We start from the raw sequence: 14,766 nt of genomic DNA on the forward strand, positions 1-14,766 counted from the left end.
AATTTGGGTCATTTAGTCTGCTGGTTGCTTAACACTTTTTGGCTCAGTGTCACACTTGGATAATGGTGTGGAGAGCATTCTTACAAAATTTACAAATGACACCTATCTGGGATGGGTTGCAAGCAGTTTGGAGGATGGGAATAGAAATCAAGGTCGGTGGAAAATGAAAAAGGAAGAAAACAAATTTCCTAGATTCCTAATTTCTTTACAGAATTTTAAATGTTCCTAAGTATAATCATTTGGACTAGATATTCTTATAGCAAAGGGCAAAGACCCAAGAAGATGTCATACTCCACCCAAATGGTTTAGATAATCAAATTGACCTTTTGGGGACCTTGGATTTCTAGTAGTCTTCCTGTCTTGATTATTTTAGTCTTCATAAAACGTACCTGATAGAAGTTGGAGATAGGCAGTAGTGGGTGAGATAAAGGGGAAGAGGAAGAGCTATTAGGTTAACTAGTCCCAATTACTAGCACAGGATGATTCCCTGCTGTAGTGGTTCTCAGATCAGTGTGTGGATTACCCTGGTATACATAACCTGTTCTGGTGACTGATAGAGTGAAATATTTTGAGATCCAAACTGTGCAGGATTGGATTGTTTGAGAGAGGGCCCATAAAACAATTTATCTGCTCTGAAGTGGTCTGCAGGAAAAAAACATTTTTGCCTTGCCTTTATTGGCCTCTCTCTACTATTTACTGAAACAGAAATAGTCTGTAAAGACTTTTGCTCATGTGAGCCCCTCGCAGAAAAACCCATGGTAGGGGCTTTGAGGGAGTGGAGAAAATAAGGAGGAAGGTTCCAAGGTTTCAAGGTTCACTAATTCCTTCAGCCAGTACTGTTCAATATTTTCATTAATGACATGGATAATGGGGGGAGGGATAGCTCAGTGGTTTGAGCATTGGCCTGCTAAACCCAGGGTTGTGAGTTCAATCCTTGAGGGGGCCATTTAGGGAACTGGGGCAAAAATTGGGGATTGGTCCTGCTTTGAGCAGGGGGTTGGACTAGATGACCTCCTGAGGTCCCTTCCAACCCTGATATTCTATGATTCTATGAGTGGAAAACATGCTTATAAAATATGCAGCTGACGCCAAGCTGGGAGGGGTTGCAAGCACTTTGGAGTACAGGATTAGAATTCAAAATGATCTTGACGAATCGGATAATTGGTCTGAAATCAACAAGAAAAAATTCAATAAGGACAAGTGCAAAGTATTTCACTTAGGAAGGAAAAATAAAATGTACACGTATACAATGGAGAATAACTGTCTAGGCAGTAGTGCAGTTGAAAAAGATCTAGGGGTTATGGTAGATCACAAATTGAATATGAACCAACAATGTGATGCTATGGCAAAAAAGGCTAATATTTTTGGTGTATTAGTTGTATATAAGGCGTGGAAGATAATTGTCTCTATCTACTTAGCAATGGTGAGTCCAGTTTTGGGTCCCACACTTTAAGACACATGTGGAAAAGTTGGAGTGGGTTCAGAGGAAAGCAACAAAAATGATAAAAGGTTTAGCAAACCTGGCCTATCAGGAAAGGTTAAAAAATTGGTCATGTTTAGTCTTCAGAAAAGAAGACTCGGGGGGAGGGGAGACGGGGGGGAGACACCTGATAACAGTCTTCAAATATGTTAAGGGCTATCATAAAGAGGATGGTGGACCACACCAGACCACAAGAGAGGTTCTGGAATCCCCCTTTTTGGAGGGTTTTAAGAATAGGTTAGATTGGGGTGGGCAACCTTTGGCAACCTCGCAGCCCATCAGGGTAATCTAATGGCAGGCTGTGAGACATTTTGTTTACGTTGACCATCTGCAAGCATGGCCCCCTGCAGCTCCCAGTAGCTGCAGTTCGCCATTCCTGACCAATGGGAGCTGTGGGAAGCAGCAGCCAGCATGTCCCTGCGGACGGTCAACATAAACTAAATGCCTCATGGCCCGTCTTCGGATTACCCTGATGGGCCGCTTGCCGAAGGTTGCCGACCCCTGGGTTAGGTAAATACCTGTCAGGGATGGTCTAGATATACTTGGTCCTGCCTCAGTATGCACCTGCCCCTCCGTGTGTGTAGTGGCGAGTGTATGTGTGTCCTGGAATGGATGATCTCTTGAGTTCTCTTTCGGCCCTACATTTCTATGATACTATCTTTTGCTTCTTATGGTCCATAGGGAAGCAGGGGCCAACCAGGACCCTGAAAGACCCACAATTACTGGAAGTGAAAAATGTGGTTTAAAGCCACCTTTGCCCCCCCATCTCCATTTCTGCATTGAATTCAAGACTGAAGTAACAGACAATCAGGCCCCTGTTCTTGACTTGGATTAGACCGAGAGAGGAAAGGCCCCAACCCTATTTTGAATCTCTTGAGCAGTTCAGAGTTCTCTGATACTGCCATTCCTGATAGCCTGCTACCTCCATTTTTCTGCTCCTGGTGTAACTCAGCATCTCACATGACAAGAGGAAGATAATCAGTCTGCAGCTTTCTCTAAATACATGATTACTATGGAAAAAGTTTGGATTCCTTTGTCCCCAGAAAAGACATAGCTGAACAGGGAAAGGTCCATTAAAGTCAAGATGGGACTAGACCAACACCAGATGTTAGTCATGTAAGCAGTGTTGTTGTAGCTGTGTCAGTCCCAGAATATTATAGAAACTAGGTGGGTGAGGTAATATATTTTATTGGACCAACTTCTGTTGGTGAGAGAGACAAACTTTCAAGCTTACACAGATGTCTTCTCAGATATCAGTCATGTCATTTCATGTATGACTGGAAGGTGCTCAGATACAATGGTGGTAAATGTGCTATAAAAACCTATGTACAATAGTATAAATCAAACCCCTGGATTTCAGAAGTATTGAATCTGAATTTCCACTGCCTTGGATCTGGCATAGACATTAACCCAACTGCAAAGTGAGCACAAAATGCTACCCAAACAGAATGGAAGTGTTTTATGCAGGCCATCAAAAGAAATTTGGGGCTCCATGTTCATCATGTTCACTGGAACCCCACCCTCTCTTATTCCACCCCTCCCTATTCCATCCATCCCTCTCATCAGTCGTGGTTTTATGACCACTTTGTAGTCACTTAACACCAGTTCAGAGTGATTACACCAGGTGCAAGGCAGTGGATAACCTGGCCTACTGGACCAAGGATGGTGGTGGTGGGGTTGTTATGAATTATACAGTCTAAGAGCCTCAGCTGGTGAAAAATGTCTTAGCTCCATTAAATCAATGGAGCTGATCGGATTTACATCAGCTAAAGAATGTGGCTGTATGACTAGATAGCTTCAAAGGGAGAAAAGCAAGTACTGTAGTACAGACGTATATTAAACACGAACAGTATAGAGAAGACCAAGCAAATCTTCCTATCCACTCATGTGTCATTCAAAAGCCAGAGGACACTTGATAAAATTTAAAAAGGCAACAAATTAATAAAAGTAAACACTTTTTTGCACAACATATAATTAACTTGTCGGAAACAGTGTCAGGATATTGTTGAAGCAAATTGCTACGTAAGACTTTAAAAGGCTTAAATAATTACATTATTGAGAATTGCACCTGCAATTCACTAGCTAAGATAAAATGACAAGAGCTGTCAACTGACATGCTTCAGTTAGTACATAAAATGATTATTCAGCTGAGGTTAGGAAACACTCCCTCTACTAATACTGTATTACGGGGAAGTGGAGTATACCTTTCAATGAAGCATTCAACAGTGAGCACTGTCAGAAGAAGCATATTAGATGAGATGGACTGTTGGTCTAGTATGGAAATCCAGTTTGTGAAACATGGTCTACTAATACATTTTTACACCAACAAGAAGAGGAACACAGAACTCGGAAATGAATGGAGAGTTGGATTTTTCTTGTATTGCTCACACAGAAGTATATTTGTTGAATAAACATAGAATCATAGAAGATTAGGGTTGGAAGAGATCTCAGGAGGTCATTTAGTCCAACCCCCTGCTCAAAGCAGGACCAACACCAACTAAACCATCCCAGCCAAGGCTTTGTCAAGCCAGCCCTTAAAAACCTCTAAGGATGGAGATTCCACCACCTCCCTAGGTAACCCATTCCACTGCTTCACCACCCTCCTAGTGAAATAGTTTTTCCTAATATCCAACTTAGACCTTCCCCACTGCAACTTGAGATCACTGCTTCTCATTCTGTCATCTGCCACCACTGAAAACAGCCTAGCTCCATCCTCTTTGGAACCCCCTTCAGGTAGTCAAAGGCTGCTATCAACTCCCCCCTTACTCTTCTCTTCTTAAGACATCATACCTAGCTGATGAGTGAAGATAAATAATTTCATAATTAGGCACAAACAGTTTAAGACTATCAAGATAACATGACTGCAGTTTTTAAAAAGTCTAAAGTATTCAGAGTGAAAATATTATTTATTGCACAGCAAGTTACCTCATGTTTTGCTGATGTTAACAGATATTACTGGGGACACTTTAATTTATAATATGCATCCAGTTCTTCTGGGATTGATAAGATTCTGGCAAAAAAGAGATCATGATAATTTGAGTCACTTTCTTCATCTCCATTTACCTGTTAAAGTTTCTCAAGATTTCCACCAAGTTCTAGGCAAGTAAGAACACCCTCAGCATTGTTAAATGTACATGCTACAGCTGTGTAAAGAGATTTTTTTTGTTTTAGTAACAACACAGTCAGACACTGGAGCCTCAACAAGGGCTAGGACAAATCTCTATTGGAGAAGAGAGTCAGAATTTGAAAATTAAAGGTTGCCACCTAGTGGTAGGTCCAGGAATTGACTTTTGGATGTAGAACACAGTTTTTTTTGTGTTCCATGTAAGATTTTTTAAATATGTATTATGATGTTTCACTCCATATTCTTTATGAAAATATGCTTATGATGTGAGTATGACATAACTGAAATATACTTTATGCAAGATGGCTCATGTGAGATATCATTGGAAAGGTTATGATTTACTGAATGTGATTATCCAATTTGTATGCCTGTATCTGAAGTTAGGAATATTAACTATGTATCTGTATTTCAAATGTGTTACTTTGGGTGTCACCCCCAACCAGACCTTCAGGTACAACAATGGAAAAGCCAGACAGGGCTAATGGGCCATTAGCAGAGACAATGGACTGTGAAAGAGTTCAGTCTTCCTGTGGATGCTCCAGAAAGCCAATGACTAATGGCTGCCACAGCCCTGCAAAGACATGGGTCTGAGTCACCTGGTACTGGACCCATCCCTTGGAATGCCACTGGGAGACAAAAGGTTCCTGTCATAGACAAGAGCTATATAAGGCAGGGGAGTGACATCATCATCCCCACCTTAAGATACACTGAAAAACACCTGGAAGCAAGAACTGAACTGGGGGGAGAAGGGTTGAGCCCAATCCGGAGAGGCATCTAGCTTGTGAGTAATAATACCTGAGATCTCAAGCTGGAGACCAGTGCATCTGCCTTTCAAGACATTCTGTAATCTGCCTGCAACAATGTCTAGGGTGAGAAATAACTATTTGTAATCAATTTCTTCAGTGAAACAAGCTTAGTTTGCATGTTTGGTTTTATTTGCTTAGTAATCTACTTTGTTCTGTTTACTATCTCTGTAACCACTTAAAATCCACCTTTTGTAGTTAATAAACTTATTTCTTGTTTGTGCAATTCATAATTAGGGGGATAAGAGGCTGTGCATACCTTCCTCCACATTGAGGGAGGAGGAGGATTTCATAATATACCTTTTGATCTGCACTCCAAGGGAAGTGGACACCTGAGTCCTGGGGCAAGTCCCTTAAGCTGAGCCTTCCCAGAACTGATCTCAGTGTCTGTTTTGTTCTGAAGATGGGTGTGGCCCTGCCTCTGTGTGTGTGCTGGAAGAGGCTTAATAGCCTGGCTCAGCAAGACAGGTTAAAAAGGGTGCCCAGGCTGTCATAACAGATGGGCTCAGTGGTATCTTAGCACACCAGATGGCACCCTAAGGTGTCTACCCAGTCACACGTATTTTTGCACTTTCAGTAAACTTTTCTACAATAATGTGGTCAGAAAACTCTCTGTTCTTAAATGGTTTTATTCAAGGTCCTAAACTATGGATTTTTAATTCCCTTAAATACTGCCTGCCTAGGGTGCTTTATAGAAATTATGTACTGTATGTTACATAGGCTGTCTACATTACGGACTTTACAGCAGCACTTCTGTACCACTACAGCTGCACTGCTGCAGCTGCACCACTCTCAGGAGAGAGAACAATTAAACCTTCCCCAACAAGCTGCATTAGCTATATCTGCAGGAGACACTTTCCCATCAACATAGCACTGTCCACACCAGCGCTTTTGTCAGTGAAACGTATGTCAGTCAGGAGGGTGTTTTTTCACACCCCATGACCAACAAAAGTTTTGCCGACAAAAGTGCTAGTGTACAAATCATTGAGAGGACACCGAGGTTGACAGCTATGTGGATTTAAGGAGGAAGCTTGGCATGCAACTAACTGAGACAGTGCCACGTCATGAGCATAAAAAAGTCATATGTTCTATTGTACGTGTTGCTGTTTATTCTGTCCTTAATCACTGCTTTAGGGAAAAGCTTTTCGAAGATTGTGAGGGCTGTGTCATAGATGTGCCAGCCCAATGGCACCATGACTGTGTGAGTTGGACGTCAGATATAAACTGCAAGCTCTGGGACCTGGGCAGTGACCTGTGTTTGGAAAGCTTACTAAACACTGTTATTGCCATAGGTTATGCTTTGCAATGTCTGTGCCTAACCCAAGAAAATTTAGCACAAGGGGTGACCTTGGTAAATGCTGTGCAATTCAGTCGAGACCCTGACAGTGTTTTAAAGAAAATGACCAAACCAGAAGATGCCTGTTTACAGCGTTATATTGGCTGTCTGGTCTGCACAAAATGTTAAAGAACCCTGCTTCAGAAATAGGCTATTTGTAAGAAATCTAAAAGGATTAAGTTAGAGAATGGCGAGGGGACAAACCTGTGATATAGAACTTTGTAGCTGTAAATAAAAATATTTATTGAAAAGGGCTTTGTGACTAGCTGTGTTTCTATTAGAAGGTCTGTGTGGGTCTTAAATAAGATAAAAGTTTTGATGGAGCTTCTTGGTTTGTTTTCAAGGGGCTGTATGTCTTTAAATAAAAAATGTTTTGTGAGAAACTAGATCTTGTGTCTTTGCGTAAAAGAGACCCATTTACAGGAAAAGAGCTGAAATGTGTGTAGTAGACTCTTGTGAGGACCCCCCCCAAAAAACGTGTTTAAAATAAAAGCCCCCAAAAAGGCTTCTATATAAAACAGGGATGTTTGAGACGTGTTTGAATACAATAGAGCTGACTCACCTGGTTGAGCTGATGGTTTAACAACACCCCCACTGTATAGCTAGGGTGACTCTATTGAATCTATAGGTCTAGATGTGATTACCCACCCTTGTTACCATCAGGGTTAAACGTATTATTGATCAGCAATTAAGTTTGATGGGTGTACACCCACAGTAAGGGAGGTGGGTGGGGATGGTGAGCTCTGATTAATATTAAATGAAATAAAAACTCAGGAGTTCATAGACACTGTTGGACAGTTTAAATATAACCCCAGGAGTTGATAGAACTCTATTGGACAGTTTAAATATAACCCAGGAGTTTGTAGAATGCTATTGGACAGTTTAAATATAACCCAGGAGTTGGTTGAATGCTATGGGTCACTCTTTATAGCAACTCAAAGTCATTAAAATAATATATTTACAAAAATAAACATAGGTCTAACCCAAAACTGAAATGTTTCAAGGGTTCACAAACCTCCACCATAGTTTTATAGAACAAGTATTTGCTGTAAAAACATTTAAAAGCTATGGGTATTTGTAGGGTGTTTACTATGGTTGTGATACATCCATTTTATTTCAAAACAACCCAAAACTTTAAGCATGAAAGAAACATGTTTAAAAATAAAAAACAAGTGGATGTATTGTATCTTGACTTTAGCAAAGCTTTTGACACGGTGTCCCACAGTATTCTTGTCAGCAAGTTAAAGAAGTATGGGCTGGATGAATGCACTATAAGGTGGGTAGAAAGTTGGCTAGATTGTCGAGCTCAACGGGTAGTGATCAATGGCTCCATGTCTAGTTGGCAGCCGGTGTCAAGTGGAGTGCCCCAGGGGTCGGTCCTGGGGCCGGTTTTGTTCAATATCTTCATAAATGATCTGGAGGACGGTGTGGATTGCACTCTCAGCAAATTTGCGGATGATACTAAACTGGGAGGAGTGGTAGATACGCTGGAGGGCAGGGATAGGATACAGAGGAACCTAGACAAATTGGAGGATTGGGCCAAAAGAAATCTGATGAGGTTCAATAAGGATAAGTGCAGGGTCCTGCACTTAGGACAGAAGAACCCAATGCACAGCTACAGACTAGGGACCGAATGGCTAGGCAGCAGTTCTGCGGAAAAGGACCTAGGGGTGACAGTGGACGAGAAGCTGGATATGAGTCAGCAGTGTGCCCTTGTTGCCAAGAAGGCCAATGGCACTTTGGAATGTATAAGTAGCGGCATAGCGAGCAGATCGAGGGATGTGATCGTCCCCCTCTATTTGACATTGGTGAGGCCTCATCTGGAGTACTGTGTCCAGTTTTGGGCCCCACACTACAAGAAGGATGTGGATAAATTGGAAAGAGTCCAGCGAAGGGTAACAAAAATGATTAGGGTTCTGGAACACATGACTTATGAGGAGAGGCTGAGGGAACTGGGATTGTTTAGTCTGCGGAAGAGAAGAATGAGGGGGGATTTGATAGCTGCTTTCAACTACCTGAGAGGTGGTTCCAGAGAGGATGGTTCTAGACTATTCTCAGTGGTGAAAGAGGACAGGACAAGGAGTAATGGTCTCAAGTTGCAGTGGGGAAGGTTTAGGTTGGATATTAGGAAAAACTTTTTCACTAGGAGGGTGGTGAAACACTGGAATGTGTTGCCTAGGGAGGTGGTGGAATCTCTTCCTTAGAAGTTTTTAAGGTCAGGCTTGACAAAGCCCTGGCTGGGATGATTTAATTGGGGATGGGTCCTGCTTTTGAGCAGGGGGTTGGACTAGATGACCTCCTGAGGTCCCTTCCAACCCTGATATTCTATGATTCTATGATTCTATGTATAAAAGCCTGTGTAACTTCCTGCTCTGTGTACAGGATTTGAGATTCAAATCTCCCTGTACCTATTTGAAGCTTCAAATAAACTTTTCTGCTTCTCCACCCGGTTGTGATTATTGGGTGTAGCACACCGGGTAACGAACCAACTTCAGCTGTTGTTTAGCCTCTTGGCACTGGGTGCCGGCAACAAGGGGATGGAAGACAACGAGTGTCGATGAAGCCCCCTTGCACTAGGCCTAGGTGTCCTTGGCGGCCCCCCCCCACCTGGAGGCACTCGCAGCAGCTCTGCGTACTAGGCCCACGTGTCCTTGGCCCCCCTGCCTGGAGGCACACACAGCAGTTATGCTGAGGATCTGCAACAATATGTTGCAGAGTCAGACTGCATGAAACTAAACAAGGCCAAACAGGGCAGATATGGAAGAAAAATGCTGAATAAAGCAGCTTTATGTATAGTTTAACAAATGATACAGAGAACAAGGGAATTAGCTGGGAACTGGATTGGCTGGCTATATGGATACTTAGGGCAGCTTGCTATTGGATAGGTATGCTGGGGAAAAGGATGTATAAAAGCCTGTGTAACTTCCTGCTCTGTGTGCAGGATTTGAGATTCTATTCTCCCTGTACCTTTTTGCAGCGGCAAATAAACTTTTCTGCTTCTCCACCCCTTTGTGATTATTGGGTGTAGCACACTGGGTAGCGAACCAACCTCAGCTGTTGTTTAGCCTCTCGGCACTGGGTGCCGGCAACAGTGATTTAGGGGGCCTACAGAAGACAGTTATGGTGGGGGATTTTAAAAGTATTTTATTGCACACTTTGTTTTTGGGTGCATGGTGGAAACGTGCCTGTATTAAAAAAATGTCTAGGTTTTTGAGAAACATTAGTGGTAGAAATAAACCAAAGCCTGTGTTTTTTGTACAGCCTAAAATGGATTAATTTGTTTTAAAGCTATGACTTTTTAAGTAGAAAAACACCTTAATGACTATTTAACTTTTTAAGTTTACAAGACAGTTTCATGTGCTTTATAATAATAATGTTGTCTGCTCCACAGTATGTTCAAAACATGAGATATCCTTAGATCAGAGGGTAAACAACTCAAAAGAAAAAGGAAAGAGACATCTGAAAAGACCAGCATCAACGGCTGATGGATGGATGAAGCCCAGTAAATATGTTTTGCTTCTTGGTTTGGTTATTTTATGAGGTTTTGTATTTTTAAGCAAATACATAGGTGTAGGTGAGCAAGATGGTAAAGTTAAGTTTTGTAAAATGTTTATTTGATGCTAAATTGGAACATCTCTGTTTTTCTTAATCAGGCATGGGCAGCTATCTTGATAATGCTGTAGTCAGAGCTACAGGGACACCTCCACCAGAACCGCCAAAGAACCAGAAATCTGCTCTGAGACCTTTAATAAAAACAACAACAGTACCAATACAAAACAGCACAAGACCGCAGATGAAGCATCAGGGCAGCTCGTATAGGTCAAACCCAAGGACAAAACAAAAGACTCTCTGGTAAAAAGTAACCACGCAAACACAACTCCAGTTCCTCAGCGGTCAGCACCACACCAAGCCCTGAGAAAACTGGGTGAAAACACACACATTCACAAACCTGGAGCATGCGCTTTAGGGGTTGTGAATGTGAGGGAAAACGCACATTCACAAATCCAGAGCACGTGCTTTAGGGGTTGTGAATAAAAAAACAAGGACTGAAATGTCTTGCAATGCTGGGGTATCGCCTTATGACGAATCTGAAAATTATTGCCAACCATTCTCCCAACACAATGATCTCAGCACAGCTCTTCGGTATTCTAAAAAGATTTGGGAAAAATATGACGCTTTATTCAGAAAGCCGATTGACGCTGTATCCTCAGGGGTACTAAAAGAAAGGAGGACTGGAAACTACATCAAAAATGCAAAAGCTCTTGTGGGTGACTTTTTGAAAAATACTTCCATTTTTCCAGAGGGTGGCTCTGAGCAGGCGTGACTAGTCATGGAAAGGGGCCTGGGTAAAAAGGGCATCCTCAAGGGTACACATCAGCTAAGGCATAAACAAAAGGCGGGTGGGGGGGGGACAGCATTTGGGGGATAAACAGACGGCTGCCCAAAAGTTATGGGCCAGGGTCGCTGTAAAATTTTTTTAAAAGGCTAAAGCAGTGATGAGGAGAAAAAAACAAAAAGAGATGCCCCCTATTGGAGGCTCTCAGACTGATGTGTCTGAGAATGGGGAGGCAGAATCTGACCTCCGGTGGTGACTCTGATTTAGAAAATTCCACAGAAGGCCCTCTAGATGGTTCTCTGTCAACTTCTGATGATCCTTGTGGTGGCCCCCTGGAGTCTAACACTCAAATAGTGTCTGATGTAGAAGATGCAGCTGATGGTCCCATAGAGAAACCCCCAAGTAACCCTGAAAATGCTGATGCAGACCCCCCAAACAGACGTGTACATGAGGCGAGTGAGAAGTTGGCAATGGGAATTACCTAGATTTGGGGATTTGGTGTATTGTGAGGAATTTTGTTTTGTCAATATTGACCGAATAAATTCAGATCAGCAGGTCATCGAAGCCATACACAGGGGAATACAGTTAGTTCTCGATGATGTTAACAGTAGGGTAGCCCCTGACGATAATGGTCAGTCACGTTTAGAGAGTCATAATTTAACCAACCCTTTGTTTTCAGTAAGAAGAACTAAGGATGAGCTGTCCGCTGAAGACTTCTTAAATCAGACCTCAAAGCTGTTACAGAGTAATAGAGAGATGTATGTCGATGGGATGTTGTGCCTCCTTGTGACAGTTGTAAAAAACATGGTCAGTGTGGCATTAGAGTTTTAAATTCTATCCTCAGTAGTCAAATCATCCATAAAAAGAGACAATGTTTAGTAACCTGACTTACACCAGCACCAACCTGTGTTTTGCGGGCGGGCTCTTGGCCGTCATGTCCGACTGTAAACCCACAGATGTGGAATTGTTAGACAGGGCGAGAAAGTTGCATGAGAAACTGGGGTTGTCAGATCAAAAAAAGATTATGCTCAGCCATGTAGCGTCATTTGAACAGCATTTAGGAATCCACATACAGGTGGCGCTTTATGAGGTGAAAGGCAGGTGGTTTGTTTTTTTTTTAAACGGGAGGCCCAGTGTACCCCAAGACTTTTTTCATCCTGTTGCACAATCAGCATTATTATGGGGTTCTGGATGTGAAAAAGTTGTTCGTGCAAAAAATTATTGTGAGTTTTGTCACACGGTGTACAGTCACAACCACTCTTGCAGGTATCATTGCCACCTCTGTTTGAATGCGACGTGCTCAGAGATTGTGGGGGTGCAGCTGAGGTGTCCTAGCTGTAGACTATATTGTCACTCCAAAGAATGTTTGGACAGACACATCGACTATGCATTGAAAAAACAAATCGAATGCCTGTCTAAAACTTTATGTGATAAGTGTTAGTCTTACATGGACAAGGGGCACAGGTGTAAAGGGAAGCATTGTAAGCAGTGTTAGGGTTTGATCACTGGTGATGTAGACAGCCACCTGTGTTTTATGGATAACATTAGAAAGCCCAAATCATTGGAAAAGTATATTTTTTACAATTCTGAATGCATGCAGGAGACGGGGTTGCATGTGCCCAATTACATTTTTGCTATGTCCCTAAAGCCGGAAAAATCGTGGGAATTTCAGGGTGATGAGTGTCTTTCTACCTTTGTTAAGACCTTTATTGGCAAAAAGTTCTGGGACTACACGTTCCTAGTGCACAGTTCCAAAGGTTACAATGCGTACTTCGTCGTGAGACAGTTACTGAAGGAAAAGATGTGCATAGAACTGATAACTCTGGGTAGTAAACAAATGTATGTGGAAGTTAAGGCCCTGGGCATTTGTTTTATAGACTCTTTAAACTTCTTGCCTATGAAACTTAGCAAGCTCCCACGGGCGATGGGGTTTGAAGGTTGCAAAGGGTATTTCCCACATTTTTTTAACACTTTAGAAAACCAAAATTATGTGGGGCCTATGTCCGGGATGGAGCAATATGGCATAGACAGCATGATGGCCAGGGAGAAAGCAGAATTTCTTGACTGGTATTGGAACAACAGATGTGAGACATTTGACTTGCAGAAAGAGCTCGCGTATTATTGTCAGCAGGATGTCAACATTTTGAGATGGCCTGTATCCTGTACAGAGAAGAGATCATGAAAATGACAGAGGCAGGGGATATTGTAGAGAGAGGCCCTGGTAAATTCACAGAGGTAAAATTGTGTATAGATCCTTTCTGGTACATAACACTGGCATCTGTCTGCATGTCTATGTACAGGTTTATGTTTTTGCAGCCTAACACAATAGCTCTTCTCCCTCCAGAAAACTATCACAGGTAGAAAAAGAGATATTTCACCCCCTCTATTCAGTGGCTGTTGTATACTGCTCACAAGGAGACTATACAGATATGGCACGCTTTACAGGGTGGGGAATTACAAGTAGGCCCCTACTTTCTAGACAGTTATGCCATCGTTAACAGGGTATGTACAGCCTTTGAGTTTAATGGGTGTTTTTTCCAGGGCTGTGTCACCTGTTATTGTGAAAAAGCACAGAATCCTATGACGGGGACAACTTTTGGGTTTCTTTATTTCAAGACGCAGCTCAAGACCAACTATCTGAAAAGACTTGGTTATGTAGTGAGGACCCTCTGGAAGCCTGAGTGGGAGGTGATGATAGAAACAGACAGGGAGCTTGAAGATTTCTTAAACAAAGCCCAGATGCCTCAGCCTCTCGTGCCTGGGGATGCTCTTTTTTGTGGGGAGGACTAACGCTATCTGCCTATATTACAAACCTAACCTCGGTGAAGAAATCCACTATTATGATTTTACCAACCTGTACCATTTCGTAAACAAAACCAAAGAATACCCTATCAGACACCCCGATATAATTCATGACAAATTTGGACCCCTTGCAAATTATTTTGGAATTGCAAAAGTTAAAATGTACCCCCCGCGTGGCTTCTTTTTCCCATCGTTACCTGTCAGAGTGGGTGGCAAACTTATGTTCCCGCTATGCTGAACCTGTACAGAAACCGAGCAGCAGGAGATGTGCATCCATACTGACGAAGAGAGGGCCATCCTGGGGACTTGGTGCATGGTGGAATTGAATGCGACCATAGCGAAGGTGGCTAAAATCTATGAAATCTGGCATTTTGAAGAAAAATCTGACAAACTTTTCAGAGTACATAAAATTACACCTCTGCCAAAAACAAGAGGCTTCAGGGTATCCCAGCTGGTGCACAGAGGAAGAAAAACAAAATAAGTATGTTAATGATTTCTATCAGAAAGAAGGCATGTGTTTACGCCAACACAAGATCATGTTGAACCCCGCTAAGCGCCAAATCACTATGCTGTTTTTAAATTCTCTGTGGGACAAATTCAGCCAAAGAACAAAACTACCCAATACCAGCATCATGAGAGACCCTGACAAACTCTTTCAGTACTTGTTTTCCCTCAATTACGAGGTTTCATCCTGCAAGTTTATTGATGATGAAACAGCATGCATGTCTTGGAAGCATGCGAAAGACCACTACTTGGTCTCTGGCAATACCAACATCTCCATATTCTGTTTTACCAACACTTATGCCCGCTTAGAACTATACAACCTGCTAGACAGGCTGCAAGAGTGGTGCCCGTACAACAACACTGACTCGGTGATATTTGTGA

This window comes from Lepidochelys olivacea, assembly GCF_965140295.1.
Source record: "Lepidochelys olivacea isolate rLepOli2 genome assembly, chromosome: 3".
Taxonomy (NCBI): Eukaryota; Metazoa; Chordata; order Testudines; family Cheloniidae; genus Lepidochelys; species Lepidochelys olivacea.